The following is a 6,479-nucleotide window of genomic DNA, read 5'->3' as shown; positions in this document are numbered from 1 at the left end:
ATTAAAAAGAGAACTAAAAAAAGTTTACGGATGAAAAAATGTGCAGGAAGGGTACAGGTGGTGGACCATCAAAAGAACTAAAAGTCACGTCCATGGACGAAGAAATTCGGGAAATTCTGGGTACCAGAATTAAAGCAAATGTTTCCGAATACCAGTGAAAATGAAAATTTTCATAACATAATTTGTATGTCGTTAGCATAATTCGCTTTTTTGTAATTTTTATTACCTTTAGCTAATGATGAAAATAATATCAATCCGAGATCAAATGAAAATGCCAAAGGAAATACAATATTCAGTTACACGGAGGGTAAATATTTTTTACATTCAGTACATAGATAGAATAGAATTAAACAGACTTTGAACCCTTTGAGGATTTATCGTTCTTTAATCTCTCGCATTATTCCAGCGCCACATTGCGTGCCAAAAAGTCAAAGCAAATGATTTCTAAAAGAAAACAAATTACAGCTGCGAATATTAATAATACAAAAGTATCACAATGGCCTCAAGCAAAATCAGATTTGGAAGAAAGCAAATGAAGGAAAAACATGAAGAGGAACTACGGATTTTGAAGGAAAACGCTCAATTAGAAGTTCAATTAATGCAAAAAGAGGGCGAAGAAAAAATAAAAATGCAAAAACAAGAACACTCTCTGAAAATGGAATTATCATTAATACAAAAAAATAAAATGTTACGCATAATAATTATAACAAATTATTAATATATTAGTTAATCAACTGGTACCTAACTAAATTATTCCTAACTGCTGGGTTATCTCTTATTTCTTCGACATGGACATTATTAACAAATTCTACGCCTGTTTCCTCTTCTGCATTTACTGGAGACAAATCGTCGTTCAAAAAACAAGCAATATTATGCAACACAGCAGTAGCCATCACTACGGCCTCAACTTTTCGGGTTTGCAGTCGTATGCTAAATGTCAAAATAAGGAAACGCCTCTTCCAAATTCCAAAACATCTTTCCACCGTATTTCGGTTACGAATATAGGATTCGTTGTACAAATGCTCTCCTAGTGTAATTGGTTTTTACAATGGAGTCATTAAATAGGATTTTATAGTATATATCAACTAGCTCCCAAGATTAAATATAACCCGTCTTCCCCATCTTCAATTTTACCCCTCACTCTTGAGTTGTTAAAAATGGTACTATCTTGACTAGAACCCGGCCATCTGTAAACAATATCTTGTATTCTACATTTAGCGTCAGATATTACTTGTATATTAAAAGAAAAAAAAGTTTTCCTATTTCGATATATTTCCGGTTCTTAGTCTCCAGGCGGAGCAATTTTAACATGTGAGCAACCAAGAGTTCCTATACACTTTGGAAATTTGCTGATGTCGTAAAATTCACAGCAATTATATTTAAGTTCGTCCTCCGTTTCTGGCATTTTAATAAATCTTGAATGTAATCCTGCAATGGCTCTACTGACTTTGTAGACAATTCTGCTTGCAGTGGCCTTATCAATCTCCCATAACTTGCAAAAATGAATTGGTTACAAAATAACGAAATGTTATAAACACACCATGTCTTGTGGAGAAACAGCATTATTTCTAAAATATACAACTTGAGACTTTTTTCAGACTATATGCCATAAAGTTTGTAAAAATCTGCAATATTAGTTAAAAGACATTGTACTGCCACTTTTGATAATCGAAACCTCTTCGCGAAATCAGAATCAGTCCATTTTGTAAAGTGGTCGATTTTTTTTTTTTTTTGGCTCTTAAAGGTTCCAGTTCATTGATTTGGTCTAATAATATCTTCATCGTCAATTAATTCTCCAACCAGTTGGTTGATTATTGATAGAACGATTTAAAACTTCCCACTTGCTGATACTGACAAGGGATAAACTGGTACTGAACTCTCAATTTTGACCGTTCAGTAAAGCTTTTGACTGAACTTGGTTCACGCCTTAAACATTGTTTGTACAACACAACTTTGATGACCAAATTGGTTTAAACCTTGGTTCGAAGTTGAACTTCGGTTGAACTGTTATTGTACAATCGGCACTAAGTCTTCCCAAGGTTCTCTAGGGTTATATGGCCTTACTAAATCTAATAATGGGACCTACTTAATAATCCCTTTTGTGCGGCTAGTGACCGGTACAAACCCACGGTCGGGTCGTAAATAAGGATTTGTCCCAATATCTTACCAACCAGCGCCGATCCGACTTCAGCTATATTGCTTATACAACCGTTTTTCCAGAACAGTTAAGATTACCAAGCTTTTATTTATTTATAAATGTAAAATTCCCAAATAATTGGAGTATTGGAAGAGTAATGCATTTTCTTGAATCCGTCTCTGGAAGGGATGACTGACGGGATCAGGTACTGTCGAAAAGATTTATAATTGTGGGTTTGCTTTGTTATTAACTGCTCTATTGTCGGCTTCTCAGTACTCTAATTTTACAACAGCCTATATAACCTTACAAAATTTGGAAAGCTATACATTTAAAAAGAAATTGAAGTAAATTTGTTCAAAACTTTCGTTGTGTTTTTTAAAATACATATATGCAACAACATTATATTTAAATTTCAAAAATTAACTTTTCGGGAACATTAAAACAAGTGTTTCCTTTATTTTATTAATTAACACAAAAACCACATCTCCTGAGAAAGTTTTTGTAAAAAATAAATTTGTACCGATTCAAGAATGAAATACAAACTGATAGTTGTTTCGTCGTTTTTGTCGCTTCTGTGTAGAAAATGTTTAGCCAGAGGATAAAAAAATATTTTAGAAGAAAAGTGTAGACAATAATAAATTCCTAATTGTTGTTTTAATAACGGCATTAGGAACGTTGGTATGCCCTTCAAATAAGTAATTTTTTTACACTTGTTGACGTTGAGTGCCAATAACCATTCATTTGACCAAGTATAGTCTGCTAAAAGATCCCTACACAAAACTAGATGATCATTCGCTGAATTATACATTTTTAAGTCATCGGCAAACATCGCAAAAGGAGATTTCAATCGAACACCTAAGTCGGCTGTATAAACTGTAAATAAGAGTGGACCAAGAACTGATCCTTGCGGCACACCACTTAAAACTCTAGTAATTGAACTGCAAGCATCGCCAACCTTAACTGTAAAGCTACGATTGGAGCGGAACGCATCGATCCAACGCAAAAGTTTCCCTCGTATTCCAAAATAATGCAACTTATGGAGAAGACGATGTTTAGGTACACGGTCAAACGCCCGGGAATAATCCATGTATATCATATCAGTCGGGACATCTGATTCAAAATTCCTTGTCGAATCTAATAAACAACAAAGCAAATTGGTAACAACTGATTTACCAGGAATAAACCCATGTTGTTCAATGGGAATAATTTTGTTGTCTAAAAGAAACTTGAACGTACTGTCATAGACAACTGTCTCCATGATCTTAACAACCACCGATGTTAAGCTAATAGGCCTGTAATTGTCGGGAGAAAATTTATCTCCCGTCTTAAATATGGGCTTGACAAAAGCTGTCAACCAATCGGGAGGTAAAGTACCAGAGTTAAAAGACTGAGTAAACAAAAACTAATCGGTTCACATAAGGAGGTAGCACATTCTTTTAGAACTTTGGCAGTTATATAATCCGGCCCTGGAGACTTTGTCGTTTTCAATTTTTGCAAGAGCTTCAACACTGCCTCAGGAGTGAACTGAATCTCGCCCATGTGGATGGAATTTGGTTCAAAAGGAATGTCGGCAATCTTTGCATCAGGCTCTACTATGAAATTTCAAGAAAAGTTTTCTGCAAAAATATCCGCTATGACCTTGCAGTCGTTTAGAAAGTAACCAGTAGCATCTTTAAGTTGAGGCATTTTAACTGGGCCCGATATGTTAGCGCGGATGTGCTTGAACAGGGATCCTTACTTTCCGCTGTTCGTTTTTAATACTCAACCCTCGCTTATCTGATTTTAGTGAAAAGTTTATTTGAAAATGTCCTATGTGCTTGATAGTCAGCAGCATTGGAAGTGCGCTTAAAGGCACGCCATAACGATCTTTTCTTCCTGACTAATTTTAGTAAGCTACCACTTATCCATGGCTTAATAGATGATCTGCTGACTTTGACAAAACTAGAATGTTTACCCACCATGTCACCTAATATATTTTTGAACGACTCCCAATTCGTAATAACCGAAGAATTACTAAACAATTTTGTCCAGTCAACATTACTGAGATCATCATTTACAGCTTTATATTTCGTCACATGTTAGGAATACGTATCGACCCTTTGTCTAAGTACATAGCACATCTGCAAGTTAATTTTTAATGTTAAATGGTCGGACTTGCCAAATAGACTTAGGTACATCAGATCAGTTAGGGAGCTGTCGTCAGAAGTTAAAATTAAGTCTAATAATGAGTCGGTTGAGACAAAATTTGATTAACATGTGAATTATTAATCACGTCTATAAATAACTGCAAAGAAGTATCGTGAGACCGACAGATACAAGGAATATTAAAATCTCCAAATACGAATATTTTGTCATATGAGTGATAGAACCTACTGAGGACATCAAAAAGAGTACGGTCGCAGACCAGTGATGATTTGGGAGCCCTATAAATACAAGCTAACACAAAAGTTAACAAGCTATTTTAAACCTTAACGAAAATAGAATCTACTTTTTCAGTATCACTTTCCAAAATTTCAACTTTGAAATTTGCTAATATTAAATTGGAAAGATATATACACACACTCCCACCTTTATTTACACGATCTTTACTGACGAATTTAATGTTTTCTCGACTTCATGAGTATGAAATAGCTGGTTTCCAGCTTTCGTTTTCTGTATCTTTGTTTGTTGATGATTGTTGCTGTAAAATTTTGGGTGTACTTTATCACTACCGTGTATATGAAATCTCTGGAACCCCGATAACTGTGACAATAATCCAAAAGTTTGTACACATTGGGATTGAGAAATGTAAAATTTGTCGACGAGATTTACATACTGTCCAAAAAATGACAGTTCGAAATCTTAGCGGACGTTTAATCTTACCCATCTATCCTCTTATTTACTCATCTCCTCATATTATTGTGAAGGTCGACTAATTTTGTTGTGTTGATAGAATTATACCACGTCATTTTTAGTCCTTTTACTTTGGCTATTACAACGTAATAGCTAAAGAAGATTAGAAGAATCACTAATACTATGTAATTCGATAACAGTAATTGGGACAGAAACTATGAGCATTTACCAAAATTCACCCTTCGAAATTAATGTTTATTGGTTTTAACACAATAATTAATAAAGCACTTATTACTTTTACTGCGACGCAGTTATTGTAGTTAGTATAGGTGTATATCTGTGCGAAGGAAACGATGTATTTCAAGAACATAAAGCTGATGAAAGGTATGTAAATTTTATTTGGGGTTACAGTACAGTTAATGTATTGTCGGTGGAATTTATATTGATCTGATACGGAAGTTTACAGACGCTTTTGGTTGTAGATGACTGCCTAAATTTTATAAGATGGATAACACTGGACATATTTGGAAATAAATATATAAAAATAATCATTCTAATCTCAGTAGTGTTGCATACTCTATCATTATTAATGACTATAGGACACTGTGCTGCTGTTTTTGATTCGACATCTTTAAAATATATGACCTTCGTATTTGCAACACCAGGAGTTAGTATTACGTACAAATCATTCTAACATCCACAACTATCAAATTTTTCTTATAGGTTCTAATATATAATTGTGCTATGTTCTTAATTGATTCGAGACTAAGTGTATTCGCTATAACCGAGCTCCGTCAAGTTTTGTGGTCCACGGACTCGGCCACAGAATCCACACAAAAACAAATCTTGAAAGAAGCAAAAGTGATAAAAATGTTTACGATTTGTAGCTGCATTTGGCATGTCATCACTTGCCTAGTAATTTTACCAAAGGGAGAGGAAAAAGAACTTCATTACATGTTAACATATATACAGCAAACATTTCCGAATTTTTATAGAACTTTAGAATTGATTTATATGTGTTCGTTTGTAATTCTATTATACGCTATCACATATTTATGTTTAACGGCAGTCTACTACACCCAACATGTAAAGTTTCAAATTTACTTGCTTCTAGACCATATTAAATATTTAAATCGTGACTATGATGAATGTAACGAAGAAGAGTTACTGTACTGCGAACAGTTTCAGAAGACTATGAAACTCAGGTTGCTGTTTATTGCCGAGAAATATATGTCTATAAGAGAGTACGTTGCCTTTTTTGTATTATTTAGGATTATATTTGAAATTTCAGAGTTTATTATGTGTATAAAAAAGAATCCGTTATTCTAATCCCATTGCTAACATTAGGAGCAATTGCTATTAGTTTTGGTGGGATAATCTGTTACTATAATGTAAGTGGGAATCACTTTTATTTAATTACTTACTCTTTTTACCCTGATAATAAATTTTGATTTTTTAAGGGACAGTATATCGAAAATGTTTTGCCACGACTAATAATTTTTGCTGTGGA

This window comes from Zophobas morio, unplaced genomic scaffold (genome assembly GCF_036711695.1).
Source record: "Zophobas morio isolate AGI-343-1 ecotype UQ-CSIRO unplaced genomic scaffold, CSIRO_AGI_Zmor_V1 ptg000029l, whole genome shotgun sequence".
Taxonomy (NCBI): domain Eukaryota; kingdom Metazoa; phylum Arthropoda; class Insecta; order Coleoptera; family Tenebrionidae; genus Zophobas; species Zophobas morio.
This window is presented reverse-complemented; position numbering follows the sequence as displayed.